The sequence below is a fragment of the Callorhinus ursinus genome, unplaced genomic scaffold (genome assembly GCF_003265705.2).
Source record: "Callorhinus ursinus isolate GAN/ISIS: 27379988/994484 unplaced genomic scaffold, GSC_fseal_2.0 scaffold54, whole genome shotgun sequence".
Classification (NCBI taxonomy): domain Eukaryota; kingdom Metazoa; phylum Chordata; class Mammalia; order Carnivora; family Otariidae; genus Callorhinus; species Callorhinus ursinus.
Window position 1 is genome coordinate 8,123,126 of NW_027397116.1, and position 17,297 is coordinate 8,140,422.

The 17,297-nt window shown below is 46.4% G+C and overlaps 1 long non-coding RNA gene across 1 annotated transcript; it reads left to right on the forward strand.

The window, feature by feature from the left end:
- Positions 1–5,594: 5,594 nt before the first annotated feature.
- On the forward strand, positions 5,595–15,181 carry LOC141371043 (uncharacterized). The gene is made up of 5 exons (XR_012375650.1): positions 5,595–5,667; positions 9,622–9,780; positions 9,938–11,393; positions 12,828–13,002; positions 13,845–15,181. It is a non-coding gene; the product is annotated as an uncharacterized lncRNA (long non-coding RNA).
- Positions 15,182–17,297: the final 2,116 nt, after the last annotated feature.

Genomic DNA, 17,297 nt, shown 5'->3' on the forward strand with positions numbered 1-17,297 from the left:
ACTAATCAAAGGCAACACTACAGGACTGAATTAACAACCTCACAAAACCATTTCCTTTTTAACTGGTAATGACGTAATTTTGATTTTAATAAGATTTAAAAAATATTTTGTAATGATTCTTACTGTGCCTCTGTATTCATGTATACAGAGTGGAATTTCTAAAGAGAAGATGACTAAAACCTTAATTAAACCATTTCAATTATTTAAAATACACAGTATATTATTAGCTTTAAGAAAGAAAAGCCCAAGATTACATTAGATTTCAAACACTAAAATGATTTTGATGTTCCTTTACTCTTGAATAAAGGCATTTTAAAGTTTAAGATCTTTGAGGGAGTAAAAAAAAAACAAAAAACATGATTTATCGTCAAGACACAGATGCTAGAAGCCAGTGTCGGGGGCGACAGAGGGAGCTGTTGAGAACTCGAGGGAGCTCTGTTTTTATTTCTTTTTAGTACTTGTGAAATGCTGTTCACCTTTAGTAGCCGACACTCCAGGTCTTAAAGAGTTCGGCCCAACAGCATTTGAAACCCTATAACCTCAATTTTTAAGTGGTGAGCCTCTCCGGCCTAGTCGGGCTGTAACATTATTTCCCCTGCCTTCCGAGTTAAGAAAATTACTTTTAGCAGGTCATAGTGAAGGCAGGATTATTATATAATTGGAAGACGCATGTTCCATTTTTCAGGAACCAGACAGTATTATCGGGGTGTGGGTTTTCCTTGCTACTAAGTGCCCTCTGTTCCTTGTGGATAAAGGCAAGACTTCTCAGCACCCATTTCGCCTCCAATTTAATGAAGTTGTTAAAGTAGCAAGACTGACAGGTTAATTATCCTTTATAAAAGGGGGACAAATTGAACTGTGTCTTTCCATCATTTTTTGATATATCTAGAAGCTCCGAGGTGCCCAGATGCTGCTCTGGTGAATAGAACAGCTAATCCACTCTGCAATTCTTTGCTGACCCCGCTCTCCCCACCGGGGCCTCGCTATATTGCAGTTGGTTTTGTTTCACATTCAACAGATCCCACTTTATTATAAATTCAGAAGGATTTTTTTTTCTTCTTCTCTCCATATGTTGGCTGACAGCTCCCCAGAAATAACTGATGGCTAAATTTAAACTCTGATGAAAATTAACCCAAGTGTTAAATGCAAACAGGAGCTGCTTGGAAGAGAAAAGAGTTATCATGGTAGATGCCAAACAGTGGAAAATGTGTGTAAATTAATGGAGCCTCGCTGGTGACAAGCCGTCAGGCAGTTTGATGGCTCTTGCTAGTGCTTTAGTCCCACTGAAGTTGGCCAGAGGGCAGCACGGACAAGTCCTGCTTTTCAAAAAGACCGCGGGAAGCTTGACAGTAACGCTAACTAGATCATCGAAAGTTCATGGTCAAATAAGAGATTTTTTTTTTTTTTTCTGCAAAGCTTTGCAATAAACAGAGTTTGCCGACCGGAGAGCCATGAATGAGATATCAAACTGCAAGTGCAGCAAAATGATCTAAAGAAGAGAAGGAAACCAGTGCGGAATGATTTAAGAAAATAAACGGACAAATTTGCCACTGATTTCAAAGTTAAAGTTGAGACATTGTTTGGTTAAAAATAATAAGCATTTGACTTGAACCATTTTCTACTTAGAAAGTCAGGCTTCGCTTACTCTAAGCACTGTAATGGAAGCTACATTTGTATTTCTCAATTTCTCAGATTAAAATATGTAATTTGAGTGCAGTGCATTGAAAGGGAAAGGAAATATAATCCACTATAACTGTTTTGCATTGTGCTATATATGCGACATTGATAACAGTCGGAAGAAAAATTCAGCCAGTGATCCATTTTTCTCCATGAATAAAGCAGTATTTTGCTTCTCTAAATAGGTAACATTAATCATGTACTATTACAGCTTAATATTAGCAGGATATGACGGATAGATCATCGAATCATGAAGCAGAAAAACTGCTTTCAGTCCCATGACCTTGAACGAGTGAGCCTCAGTTTGCTCATTTGTAAAATGGGCGTTAATAGTACTAAGATCAAAGGGGATGGCGAAAATGAAAGCTAACCTTTGGCTGAAGGAGTGAAAGGAAACTCGCATCAAGCAAAGCCAGGCTTCTGGGCACCAGAGAGGGATCCTGAGCATGAGACAGTGGAAAGAGCATGAGCGTAAGAGAACAGTAGAGTCAAGTCTAGGCTCTCTTGCCGACAGGCTACATGTCCTTAGTCCATAGCAAAAAGGGATGTCCATCTCCCTCCTAGATTATCGGGAGCACTGAGTGCAATAATGCACATAAAGTGCCTTCTTTGGACATTGTAACCTTCTATCCAGCCCTTAGTTCTTATCATGTTGCCCCTCCTCCCTTCACCTGTCTGAACCTGCCATCAAATGAAAGTAGACCTGAGAGCCTCCCTTTCTTCCCTCCCAGCACCCCCCCCAGGCTCCTTCATTCGGTGTGCTTTTCTTCAGTGGGGCTCAGCAACCCACGGAATAGAAATAGAGAATTAAGAAGACTGAGGTATTACAGGGTCAACACATCAAAAAGACAATGAAATGTGGTAAGCACAAACTTGAGTTCCCAAAGCTGGTAGATGACAAGGTACGTATTTTTTTCTAGAACTAAGTTCAGTTGGTATTTTGAGACCCCTATTGCTTTTTCATGGCTAGAAACTTATCTGATAATTCCAGGTAAACTCAGGCAAATTGGCTCATTTGTCAGTCATTTTTTACACAAATTCAGACAAGTTCAAGGGTTTTTTTTGTTTTGTTTTGTCCTCCTTTCTCCTGCTCTTGGGACTTTCAGGGTCACTGCAGCCCTCCAGTGGAGGTGAGGTGTCTGACCAACAGTTGGGGTCTTTAGCCCAATGGTGTACTACACTGAGATGTAACTCTTCCCAATTGTTTATCTTTTTTTTTTAAAGACTTTATTTTCTAGACAGTCTTTTTTTTTTTTAGAGAGAGATTTTATTTTTTTGAGATAGAGCGAGAGCGAGCGAGGGCATGAGCAGGGAGGAGGGGCAGAGGGAGAAGCAGGTTCCCCGCTGAGCAGGAAGCAGGACATGGGGCTCCATCCCAGGACCCTGGGATCATGACTTGAGCTGAAGGCAGAAACTTAGCCAACTGAGCCACCCAGGCGCCCCTTTTTAGAGCAGTCTTAAATCACAGCAATATTAAGGGGAAGGTACAGAGATTTCCCATAAACTCCCTGCATAATCATAACAACACCCCTTACCAGCGGGGCCCATTTGTTACAATTGATGAACCTACACTGGCACGTCATAATCATCCAAAGTACACAGTTTATATTACAGTTCACTCTTGGTATTGTACATTCTATGGATGTGGACAAATATCTAATGACATTTCCCCATCCTTATGATATTGTAATGAGTATTTTCGCTGCCCTTAAAAATGCCCCATGTTCCACCCAGTCCTCTCCCTTGACCCTCTCTGGTTTTCTGCTGTGTTACCTCCACCTGGCTTCTCCTGAGAGATAATAGCCGATTTCCACTGGCTGGCCTAGGCCTTTTCCTCCTGCTCAGCTTCTCACACTGGTTGCAAATGTTCCTGGGCATCTTCCCCCCCCAGCAAAACTAACTTTCATAGCTCCCTCTAGGGCTGCTAGGGACATGGGGAATTTAACTGTCCTTTTTCTGTTCACTGTTCTTTTTGCTAATGGGGGGCCACGGGAGACTCCCTCTCTCTGCCTCCCCCCCCCCCCCCACCCCGCCCCCAGTAACCCTTCAGCCATTACCATTTTGCCCCTAGACTATTCTGGTTGCAGGGCACCTATGAAAGGTTCAGTCCCTCCCAGAACAACTAACCTGTGCTCTCAGATCCCCAAATACCTGAAGCAAGAGGATTATTACCCTTACCTCTCTGAGGACACACCCACATTTCATTTCTCTCCTTCCCCATCCCCCTTCTCTCTTCTCTCCAGCTGGAATTTTTTTTTCCCTTGGGGATCAGCAAGAAAAAATAGATTCTAAATCATCACATATCTTTTCCAGACTTTCTTACCTGCTATCTGGATTTTTTGAGCGAAAAAGATTGGAATGTGATGTTTTCATCCATGACATCTCATAATGCCATGGTTGACTACCTGTCTAGCCGCTTAAATTGGGGGAGTTGACAGGCGAGCTCATCCATTAAATATGTTATCTATGGATTGAAGTTTCTGAGCATGTCTGAGACAGGGGAGCAGGGCCGTAGGTGAGATGAATGAAGGAAACTAAGAACTCGGTTGGAGAGAGAAGGGAGTGAAGACAGATGGGAAAAAGATAGGGTTATCAAGATATGGAGCTCTCCTTAAGAGTTGTGTAGACCTGGGGCACCTGGGTGGCTCAGTTGGTTAAGCATCTGCCTTCGGCTCAGGTCATGATCCCAGGCTCCTGGGATGGAGCCCCAATGCCAGGGAGCTGCTTCTCCCTCTCCCTCTGCCTGCCTCTCTGCTTGTGCTCGCTCTCTATCTCTCTGTCAAATAAATAAATAAAATCTTAAAAAAAAAAAAGAGTAGTGTAGACCAAGTAGAGAGGAAGACAGCTGGAGGATTGAAAGTTTTGTCAAGGGAGTGGTAGATTTCAGCTAATGCTTCTAAGATGGAATTGTTCTCTTTCAGGCAATGTAGATTCCGAATATGGGGGGAGAGAAAGGTCATGGAATTGGGGGGGGGGGCAATAAATATGAGGTTGGAAAGTTAGAAAGGTGGTAATCCTCTGGCTTTTGAGTGTACCTGATTTATCACTGAATTCCTATGGCACCAATTATATTCACGCATAACTTTTAAAACTTGTCATTTCTTGTGTAGTGTCATTTTATATGAGTTAGCATCTTGCTCCTTGGGGTCAGGAACTGTGCCTCTTCTGGTCCTCAGAGGACAGTATATATATACACATACACACACACACACACATACACATATAATTTTTTAGGGCTGGGGGAAAAAGCCATAAATGCTACATTCAAGCTGCAACATGCAACATTGCATTTGGATAGTCCACTGCTTTGAAATGCCTGTTTTTCTCCTTTATAACAAAATTTAGATGGTTCCCTCTATACCACTACGCTGATTTTGCTTTCTAAACTGTCTCACCTCCCAACACAGCTAAAATGCACTCCTAGGTCTGTTTTGGTTTAATCAAATCATAGCTGGGAAAGAAGTTTTTTGCTTGCCAAATCATGTAACATATTTCAAAACTTGAGAGAAGAATTTTGAATTAATGGCTTTGTTGGATTATATGTCCATTTCTCAGTTCAAATGAAATGAAAATAATTGAGTTTATTAAGGAAAAAAACCACCGTTAGTCATCTCGTTATGTACTTGTCAGCAGATACTATGGACTCTTTTGTACAAAGCGAGTTCACCTTAAAACTATTTTTACGTGTCAGAAATATTTGTCATCCTCTAGTGTCCCCCGTTAATTCTCACACACACAAAATCTGCAGGACCCGATCACTCACCACCCCTAGTGAGAGAGTTATAAAGCAATTTCTTTTTCACATGTGCAGAGAATGGGGGCATGGGCAAACTTAGAACATCTGTGCATTCTTTCACTCTGATGCTCTGAAAACGGAAGCTCCTGGGTATGTCAAGGGCATTTCCTTCTTCCGCAAAACAGGCCAGAAAGCCATACGTTCCAAGTGCTTCCCTTCACTTCCAGAGGCCTGCCTTGGAGGCAGAGCCAAAGGTACCGGTCTCGCGGTTGGTTCCGACTCCGAGGAGGGACCCGAGGCAGTGGGGGCCGCGGGGGCGGTGGGGGGCTCCAGCGAGCGGCGTTTGCTAGCTTTGCCGCCACCCGGCGGGGTCCGGGCCAGGCGCGGGGGAAGCCCCCCTGAGCCGGCAGGGAGTGACGGACAGCTGTTGACATCCGACGGCCCTTCCAGTGGCCTCTGCCAAGAGAACGGGGAGGGCTTTGCGTCCTCGGAGGACCCATGTCTACATCACAGCTTGCACTAATTGGTCCTCTCGCCGGCCGGCGCGGCGGGGAGGCGGGAGATTGGCAGGGCGGCGGCGGGGCGGGGAGCGCAGCGGCCGGGGCTGACTCAGCTCGCCTCGGCGCTCGGCTCGTGCGCACGCAGCCTCCGCCGGGAGGGGTCCCCCTCGGTGAGTCTGGCACCCGCAGTCGCAGGCAGCCTGCTATTTTTAAAACCACGGCGACGGTTCTTTGGGAAATGTGGACCCGGAACCTTTTAAAGAGACATCTGCGTCACCGACGTATTTTTGTCAAGATGTTTTTTTTTTGTTGTTTGCTTTTAAAGGCAGCGGCCTCGCTTTGTCTCCGACTACAGACTTGGCGATCCCCTTCTTCAGTGGGGAACCCTACAAATGTCCTTCATCTGTTTGTTGCATACATCTGTGGAAATGTCTAGTCCTATATTCATTTCAGTTGCTCCTGTGACCTCTATCTTGAGTACCATCAAACGTAAGCTCTTAGAGTGAGCTCTCCTGTCTTACAAGAGAGTCAGCATCTGAGATGGGTCCCCATCCCCTTGTGATGAGGCCTGGGAGTCAGTCCTGTGCTTTAAACGCTCACCAGGGCTCCCAACCTTGGCTGGAAAAACGGATTGTAAGTCTACTGAGGGGCTGCAAATTCTGATCTCCTTTCTATCTCAAGCCTGTGGGCATTTTCTGATGACTCTGGATCATGTAAACATTCTTGTGCATTTCCCCTTGCACGTGTACATGCCCACACTTGTGCACACGTGCGCGCGCGCACACACACACACACACGCACCCCCATTCAAGGCTGCACGTAAGAGATGGGAACCCTCTTATTTCTAATCAGTCACACTAGTCACCTTTCTTAGAGTCCATCCCATTCAGAGAACTTAATAAAGCTAAAGAAATAAGCTGTAATGCAGTCACACAGTGGAATACTATGCAACCATTTAAAAAGATTTATTTGGTTTATATTTATTCACATGAGAAAAAAACCATGATATATCGGGAGGTGATTAAAGGAAATACCAACCAGTGCACAGTCTGATTTGTTTTCGTAGCAAAAACCCTTGTTAGAAGGTCATATATATTTGTGTAGGCAAAGAAATCTGGAAGGAACTGCACCAAAAATAGCAGTGATCTCTCCAGGTGGTGGGATGTCGAGAAGCTGAGTTACTTTGTGCCAGGCAGCATCAGCTGTCCCATTTGCTGGTGACAGAAGTCCCATCTCTTGGATTCAGTCAGGGAGGTGGACATATGATGTTGACATTACCAGAGAATTCAGACAATTTCAAGATCATTACAAAGATCCACGATGGACTATTTCAAGACTTTTTCAGTATTCTGGGGAGAGCTAATCGAGAACAAGCTCCATTTCCACTGGGATTGCTTCCCTGGTGATGCACCCATCTGAGGCCCCTGGCAGCCACTTTGGCTCCATCAGAAACATAGCTGGTTAAGGATGGAGAGCAGAACCTTGATGAGGAGGAGTTGGTCTCTGGATACCGTCCTCCACCAAGCAAGATTTAACCCCTGATTTTTTCAGTTACACAAATTAAAATATTTCCTTTTTATGTAAGCCAGATTGATTTGAGTTCAGTAGATGATTTGTTACATGTAATATACCTCTTTATTTTCTAAATTTTTTGTGGTATGTGCTATATTGAAAGCCAATAGTACATAGATACATATCTAAGCTACTCAAAATGATGTATATTAAAAAAAAGGATGTATAAAATATTCTTTACTGAAGGTTTTACTATGTACCAGGCAATGCATATAACTAACCCTCACAATAATGCTTTAAAGTGAATATTGTCATCCCCATTTCATAGATAAGGAAACTGAGACTCAGAAATTAAACAATCCAGCCAAAGTGCTAAATAGTCAAACTCATACGCCAGTTAAGATATACATGATTCTAAACCCTTTAACTATTGTCCATTACTGACTTCCATTAATTGAAAAAAAAAAAAAAGCTTGAATCTCATATGACAAAGCAAGCATTTCGTTTTTGTGGCAGCCATAATGCATGCGTACATCTACTTACCTATATATATGATTGAATGTGCATGTTTGTGGTGTGTGTGTGGTATGGGAGTGTGTGTGTGTGGGGGGGCATATGGAGTGGGTGAGTGTGGTATGTGGAGTGTGTGTGCCTGTGTGTATTTAGAAGTGAGCTGGTGACTTCTCCAAACCTCCCCTGTTATGTTTCCACAGAAAACTCCTGTCAATTTTATACCAGTACGTGCCGTTCAAACACTCCTACTCACTGCCTTGCACTCCTGTAATATTCAATGCAATCTATTTGGTTATTTGAACGTTGGCCCTCCGTTCCAGGTCCCAAGGCTCTTGTCCTGCGAGTTTACATATTCCACCTCCTTTCCTCTCAGTAGTGTCTCAGGACAACAAAGTGCATGGTCACTGCAGTTACCGGCTCATTTTTAGAGTCTGCCCGTGTCTCTGATGTGTGTGTGGATCTCCGTGAGGAGTGTGTCTAGTTCAGTTTGGACAGTGCGCAGCAGGTGACGCTGTGCCGTTAGTGCACATTCTGGCTCCAAAGCTTTACAGAACCTTAGCCCCGACCCGGGGTCCCGTGATTTCCCACACCAGCCATGCCAAAGCCTCTTCTTTACTTAGAATGCCCGTTCTCCACACCATGGATCCAGATTCTCGTGTCTTTCCAATTCTGGCTCTCCTTGCATCATTGCCGAATGTTCCCAAGCTGAGTGGAGCACTTTACCTGAGCCTCTGTGTCCTGTTAGCTTTCTGCCTCGGTCTTTCAGGATCAGCCCTGTCTCCATCCTCCCATGCTTCCAGGGGCCACCTCGTCCTCACGTGCTGCTCCCTCCTCATGGCTTCCATCCCAGCCACACAGAACCGTGCAGTACTCTGCTCAACACCGGTGTCTTTGAACAGGTCCTCCCTGCTCCTGAGAAGAATGTTTTCCCCTTTCCTTAACCTAAGACCTATTTTCCTTCAAATTTGACTCAAGCATCATTCCACCGGGAAGCCATTCCTGGCTCCCCATTTCTAGATGCCCTCTCCCTATGTTCTCCTTGCACACCCTTCCCCGTGGTGTCCGTGGTGCTCAAAGCGCCCAGTTCCTCTCTGTCTCTCCTTAGACTGTGTGTCCACTGAGGACCACAATTGTAGGTTCGGATCTTGAACTTTTCTGTTTGTATCTCTTGGGGCCTCTCACATCACTGAGCGCCACTGTTCGCTTCCTTGCTCGCTTGCTGCACTGTGGATCCATGGTCAGCTCTGCGGGTAAGAATGCTGTTCTCTTCATCATTGTGTTCCAGTGCCTGGCATGGTCCCTGCAAATAGTAGATTCTCATAGACGTAAGTTCAATATGTTATTATTTTTTAATAATTTTTATTGTTATGTTAATCACCATATATTACATCATTAGTTTTGGATGTAGTGTTCCATGATTCATTGTTTGTGCATAACACCCAGTGCCCCACGCAGAATGTGCCCTCTTTAATACCCATCACCACGCTAACCCATCCCCCACCACCCTCCCCTCTAGAACCCTCAGTTTGTTTTTCAGAGTCCATCGTCTCTCATGGTTCGTCTCCCCCTCCGACTTACTCCCCTTCATTCTTCCCCTCCTGCTATTTTAAAATAAAGAACTTATTATATTTGTGAGTATACCTTTATTTTCTCCATTGCTCTAAGCTTTTCTTTTTTTTTAAGATTTTATTTATTTTAGAGAGAGTGCAAGCAGGGGTATGGCAAAGGGAGAGGGAGAGAATCTCAAGTAGACTCTGCGCTGAAGCCTGATATGAGGATTGATCTCATGACCCTGAGACCATGATCTGAGCAGAAACCACTGAGCCATCCAGACACCCCACTGTAAGTTTTTTGAAGAAGAGTTTGATTTCTGTGTCTGAGAAGTTTTATAGGCAGGCGTGCCTAGCATAGTGTCATGTACCCAGTAGGTAGTCAACATATAATGATTGGAAAAAATGACCTGAGTGCAAGTCCTGGCTCTGCTGTTTTCTTGTTGTAGGACTGCTGGTTAAGGAAGTCATGTGTGTGCAGTCTTTTGACCTCTCTACAGTTCCGTAAGAATGTGCCTTGAACCCAGAAGACTTCCTGACAGGAGATAAAGAGTCTTCACAGCCGATGCTGGGTACTTCTCAGGAGGATCTTTCCCTGTTCTGAACGCACGCTTCTCTGTTCTGCTCAGGTACCTGCATCACATGGCACCTGGTCAACTCCACTGCTCTATCTATTCCTTGTGGGGAGGGAGCTGGGTCCTGTGCCTGAGGCAGGATGAGCTGCAGGGCCAGCTGCAGGGCCGTGGGGGACCGACGCTTACTATTGGAGCTGATCTTGCTCTGTCTCACTTCTGTGTGCCTAAACGGTTATTCCATGTCATGCCTGTGTTGAGCTGTGTCTTTCCAGGGGACTCTGGCACCTGAGAATCATGCAGTGGGGTGCCGTCCTGAACCTGCTGATCCTGGGGACAGGCATCCTGATGCCCTTTGCTATCTTCCATGCAGCGGGACTCCTCCTCTGGAGGAGGAAACAGGTGTCGCTTACGTGACAGGGACCTTCACTAAGCTGTGTACACATCCCTATTTCATCTTAAAATGGGAACATCATCCGTACCTTATCTATGATATTACTTACAGGAGTAATAATAATAGCTAGCACTTTTAAATGCTTTATCTACAGCTATTCCATTTTACAGATTAGAAAACTAAGGCACAGAGAAGTTGAGTGAGTTGCCCCAGGTCAGTTAGCAAGGAAGTAAGATAAAGCATGGGCTTGGCATGTGGGTAAAGCTCAGTAAATGCTCACTGTGGGTGCCGCAGGGGTGGTGGTTACTGATGTCATTATGATTGTTATTATTATGATGGACCTCGTAAAATGATACATCGATAACCACACCACTGGGAGTCTGAATCTCTCTGGGCTGGACACAGAGTACAGCCTTATTGTGTAAGTGTGCAGGGGGCTCCAGGATAGAGGAGGGATGGTCATGGTATCCTTTACAGGCCAGGGTAGCCAGGGTACATATAATTTGGCTATAACTGTGTGCTTCTCAGAGCCTTCTCCATAGAGCTCCACAAGGGAACTTCAGGCTTTTCCATCGTGCAGGAGTCTCCAGCACTGGGCACTGGCTAAGACAGTGGAAAGCCCACCCTGTGATGTCATCGCTGGACCCCCACCCCCACCCCACTAGAGCCCCAGGAGTTGTCTGGCTTCTTGGGGCTCTTTCAGACGCTCTGCTGGGTGGAAGGAATGAGGAAAGTGGATCAGATGTTAGCATCTGTCACTTTTTAGGGCTGCCAGACAAAGGGCCACAAACAGTGGCTGAAACAGCAGACATTTATTGTCTCACGGTTCCAGGTACGAGAAGTGTGAGACTGGGTCAGCAGGGCCATGCTCCTTCTGGAGCCTCCAGGGAAGGATCTGTTCCAGCCACCTCTCCCAGCTCTGGCGGCTCCTCACTGGTGGTAACATGTCTAACATGGCGTTCTTCCTGAGTTACTGTTTCTGTGGCCAATGTTCTTCATTTTCTAAGGACAATTCTGAGGAAAACTGTCGCATTGGATTAAGGGTCTCCTCTACTTCAGTAGGAACTCATCTTAACTAAGGAGATCTGTAATGACCCCATTTCCCAACAAGGCCACATCCTGAAGTCCTGGGGGGTGAGGTGGTCAACATAGGAACTGGGGACACAGTTTCTAACAGTCCTGGACAAAGGCCAGTGTGGAGCCTCTGCTCAGCCCCTGCTTCGGGCTCTCCATATGGGCCCAGCAGCAGACCACGCGGGCAGGAGGACTCCTGAGTGGCTGGGCCAGAGTGGGGTCAACTTCTACCACAGTGGCTGGAGCAGACAGATTTGACGCTTCCTTAAACCAACTGCTACCTTCTCCCCGGGTCAGCAGCAGGAGAGAAAGCAGGGCAATGACTACACTTCAGAAACCAGCCGGGGAGGCAGTGGGGGTTGAGCGAGCGAAGGAATAAATGGCCCAGCTGCTGAGCCATTCACTGAACGTGCCCGTCCTTGCAGGCATCTCTGTGACTTCAAGTGCTGGAAAAGTGAATGAAATGAGAACAAGGACCCACTAACGTGTTGTTAGCTCGCCGTTACAATGCAGGGTGACATTTGTTTTAAAAAAAATCATGTGGAAGTGGTTAGCAAATGCTATTACGGCATTTCCAGAACTTCAGCGCAGCTGTTTGCCCTGCAAGGGAGGCGCGCAGGCACTGAGCCGAGCTCAGGAGTGGGGCCCTGAGCGTGCCCCACAGGCGGCGGGGCCGTGAGAAGCCCCTGCAGCCCCAGTCCCCGCCACTCCATCTCTCCGAGCCTCCCTGTCTTCCCCTACAAAGACGGGATAAAGACGATGCCGTGCACCTGTAGCCTACAGGGCAAAAAGACGTGTGGAGAAGGGAAAAGTATTTAAAGGTTAAAAAAAAAAAAAACGACTTAGATAATTGAATATGAAAGCTCGGGCTTTTTTTTTTTTTTTCATGCCTCATGACCTTGAGCCAAAACATTTGTTGTGTCTCAGTTTTTCCTTCCTCCTGAATAGTATCAGGATTAACAGAGATCAAAAACCTTGCATTTTTTTGATGGGAGATAATTTTGGAGACCTGGCAGTATGCACACAGAGACATCAGCAAGATTTATACTTTACATGTGCTCAAGGAGGATTAAAAAAATGCGATAATGTGTGCATCGTTTCTACCAAAGACAGGATGGCACTGGTCAGACCAGGTCAGTTTCTCAAAGACCAGGCTCACTGAACGCATATTTAGGAGATTGGAAGAACTAAGGTCATTTTAGGCTTTAACACAGGGACCATTACTGTCTGTGTCCAGCAGATCAGGGATCAGGCACTGGGAAGGACTTTCTCACTTGGCTATTTTTTTTTTTTTTTAAGATTTATTTATTCGACAGAGAGAGCACAAGCAGGGGCAGAAGCAGAAGGAAAGGGAGAAGTAGGCTCCCTGCTGAGCAAGGAGCCCAATGCGGGACTCCACCCCAGGACCCTGGGACTGTGACCTGAGCCGACGCTTCACTGCCTGAGCCAGCCAGGAGACCCTCACTTAGCCAAGGTGAGATTCATAGGGTGAGATAAGATCATGCCAACACACGAAATACTAACAAATATCATGGGAGGTGGACGTTTGCTGGGCCCCATGGTGCATGGCGGGAGGGAGGAGAGCCCAGCTCAGGATGAGGGGACTCAGGAAACCCATCTGAGCCACTAAGGACCAGCACTGGGCCTTTTATATTTTAGAACCCTTTTGCATTGTTCCCGGTCTTTAAAACAACCCTAGTTTATGGAGGTATTGTGAGTACAAAGAGAGATGCTCAAAGCAAAAGTGTTCTAAAATGTGAAAGGCCCAGGACAATCCAAAGGAATGGTGATGGGTCCCCAGCAAGGCCTCTCCAGGCTTCTGTCACCAGTGGGAGGATTTGAAGGCCATGATTAAATCTATGCGTCGAGTTTCTCCTCCCTTCCCCTCTCTCCCAACTTTCCTCAGCAATGTTTAGCTGTATTCAGTATTTCTAGGATTTTAGGCTCCCGTCCTGGTGTAAATTGGACCACAGGAACCCCATTCTGCTTCTCAGACCAAAATGTCATTTAAATTCCCCAGGAAGCCTGAGGGGCCTCTGAGACAGTTTATCTTCCCAGAGACTGTGGGGTGAACGAGGGTAGCCTCCCCCAACACAGAGCACCCCATCAGTGAACCGAATAGCTCAAGAAGGCCTGAATCCCAGATCCATCCCAAATCCATCCCAATTAGATCTGGCTGAGGGTCTCCATTTTGTATGCCCGTCTTTTCCTCTTTTCTGTAGGAGAAGGAAACATCCTTGAAATCCTAACCACTGTTTTGGGTTTGTTTGTTTGTTTGTTTGTTTGTTTGTTTCCTTGCTTCTTCCTTGGGTCCAGCTCTTGGTCAAAATGTTAGGAGAATACAGAATGAGCAAGAATGGGTTTTCTGGCCCAGAATAGATAAAGATTCTCTAAGGAGACTTGGCAGAAAAGTGTAGAGTGTGCTGGCGTTGGTGGAACCTGCCTTCTGCTTTGCATCTTTGAGGAAAATAGGCAGGACTGGAATAAGACCTTTTGAACTTGAGCATCAGAAGGCACTATGGAGCTGGGACAGCCTACGGATCTGCCCCAGCCTGGCCCAGCCCTGGCACACGAGGACGACAGCCATGTGTCCTGGAAGGACCTGGAAGTAAGAAGAAGAAATGGAGCAGCCAGCAAAGGCCCCCTCAGGAGCAATCTGTGTGGACCAGTGTCCAAAGGCTGAAGGGGACGGTGGATATCTCAGCAGAGAGCAATTCGGATAGAAGACACACACGGACTTCCTGTCTGCCCTTGGAACTGTCTACGCCTCCCGATATTTCAGTGAACTCTAGAGGAAGGCGGGATGCTGAATGGCATGGTTTCCATCACTCGAGCAGGCTAGGATCAGAAAATAAAGATACATTCAGCAATAGAAAGATGAAGTTAGATGTCTTGCACACTTGGGTTTGCAGACTGAGATCCACTCAGGGGGAAAGAAATGAGTTCTCAGCCCCCTTTCCTTTCTCTTTCTTTCTATCCTGAGCCCCCCCTTTTTGGGACAAAGCAGATGTTGAGCGCACAGACACAGGAGATGAAACGTAGGCCAGGCCATGTAGGCCAAAGCCAAGGAACGGTGGCTGTGGGGGGCCGGCGAACCCCTTCGAGTACCTCCAGGGCTCCCTGGGCCCTTAAGGAAGGGGCGCTGTTGAAGGATCCTGAGTGCCCCGTTCCTGTCCTATGCGCTCTAACTGCCCAGGCAGCTGACACACCACCTTTCCCCAGCCTCTCCGGCACGTCGGCCTTCTCCATGCGCCCCCTTGCCCAGCCCATCTGTTCCTGCTGCTTGGCAGCCTCTGTGCTCTGCCCCCGGCCAGGGCCTGTCTGAGCAGGAGGGTGGGCGCGCCTCTGATGAGGCGGGCCTCGGCCCCTCCATCACTCTCTGCCGCAAGGAAAGCACCAGCTGTCTGGCTTCATTTGCATTTTTTTCTCCCAAATAATGAAATTAGCCATGAGTTTCCTGAGGTGATGCAAGACACAAATTTAGGCTAGATGTGTCAGTGTGTGATGGAGAGGGAAGGAGAAGGTCAGGGAAGCATTTTGATAACAAATTTGCAGCACTGAAAGGGAAGGGGAAAATTGATAACAAATTTTACTAGAGATGTATCTTTCAGCTCAGAGGAAAATGTACCTTTTTAGCTCAGAGGAAAGTTAGATGAGGCCTTTAAAAGGTAATGTTCCCTCCCCCGGCCACCCACCCACCCCCTCCCCCCGTCCGGGATAAAGTCACAAACATTTTATGAACAAACAGGAAAAGATGTCAGCCAAGGATGAAACAATTCTCAATTACTGAACATTTCTATGGCCACATGCAGAATTGTCTTACGATGATAACGTTTGCAGAGGTACCCAGGCCAGGAAGCCAGACCGCGCTGCTAAATACCAGGGAGGTGCAGAACCCACCAGCTTTTTTTTTTTTTTTTTCTTCTATACCATCATTTGAACTCTTCTGATGACAAATAAAACAAGAGTCTCCTCATTTGTCATGAAGGTTTGGTTACCAGTTCTCCGAATGTTTTCTAAATTTGCCATCTCCATTTCATATTTTAAACTAATTGATTAGTTACGCTTGAGATACGCATAGACATCCAAGTAGAGGTGTCAAGTCGGCGAGTGGATGGTGCCAAGTCTTGATGTCATCATGGACTTCCCATTTTTATGTGGAATAATCTGTTTTAAAGCTCTTTATATTCTGGAAAACTGGATGTAAGAGAGGTCTTAAGAGTGCCCTGCCAATCAGGCCAGCGTCTGCCATTTTCACAGATAACCAAGTTTACCCGAGAACCCCGGGTCCATTGCCCGTGGCCACTTTGAATTTCTGCCATTCACGTGCGACTTCAGGCAAGTTATTCACCTTAGGCTCAGTGTTCTCATCCATAAAATGGGATGAAAATAATACCTATCCGAGAATAGTGTTGTAAGAATTATATTAGATAAAACAATATATGTAAAGTGCTAGTACGCACTGAATAAAGAGGGGATTACACTTCAGGGCAGTAGGGAAATGTGGGCTTTTGCTGACTCCTACACTACTGAAGGGAAGTATCTGGACATTTTTACCTCCTAGAACTCACTCTGATTGTGGACCTGTCTGATTTCCGAGTGGAAATAGAGTACATTTCTTGGGAATACAGGGAGGAGACGTATACACTGGAGCCCTGTATAGGTGAGGTCCTCACAGATGGCACGCCCAAGTAAGGATATTTACCAAGAGGCTAATCACCAAAGTGTGGTGGGTTTGGGGGAGCCCTAGAGACACTTTAGGAATCAGGGGTTCACTGCAGCCGAACTGTCAGTACCCGTAGGCACAAAAGGATGAGGAGAGGAAGAGATTACTGGAACAGTTGTATAGCCTTGGCTTCCTTGAGAGAAGCAGAGCCTTTTGTAGAGGTGACTCCTGGCGGGGGGGGCGGGGGACGGTCGGGAAAATTCATCCTATGGCCTCATTCAGCTCCTTCCATCACTTTGCCCTAGGACGCTGTGTTGGGGGGGTGGGGGCTGGGGCCACCGTCACAGTCCCTAGAGGTCAGAGTTGGGGGACAGAAAGCAGGGTGGACAAGGGGCTATCCAACACAGGCTCTTCTTGTTGCCCTTAGCCTGGTGTTCTGGGGGTCCCAAGTCCCCCTCTCCCCTGCAAGCCTGGGAATTGTCTGGTCTGGTCTTTGTGCTCCTGCAAAGTGTGAGTTGGGCACTTCTTTCCTAGAATATTAATTTGAGAAGAGAGCAAAGGACTGAGCATTTGTGTAGAAGCAGGTTGCCCCCACTCCAGCCCCGTCTGTCTCCAGACTGGTCTGTGCTGCCGCTCACAGTGCGAAGGCCTCCTAGGGGCTGTGCCAGCTTTGTTCTTTACATTACTTTTCCTGAAAGTTTTCCTTTTGATGAATTTTACAAACAATTTCACTGTGGGTTCCCAAATGTGCATATATCACCAATGGCTTGAAATAAGGGGGAAATAAACTGAAACCTGGAAAGAGTCCCTCCTTCACGCCCCTCTGCTCCATGACCATCCCCCCTGCTCACACACACACATACAATGACTCCTTGGTGAACTATGCTTCTGTCATTTCTGGCTTGACTTTGATCATAATCTGCCCCTGGGGGCACTCAGAATCGGAGTGCCTCCATAGTTGTATTTACTTTAGTCTCTTGGTCTTTTCAAATGGGAAGCAGATGAAGAGCATGGTTCTGGATCTGGATCAGAATACACTCAAGAGATGAAACATGGTGAGGCAAATAGAATATCTCTTGCTGCTACCAGGCTCTGGAACCTTC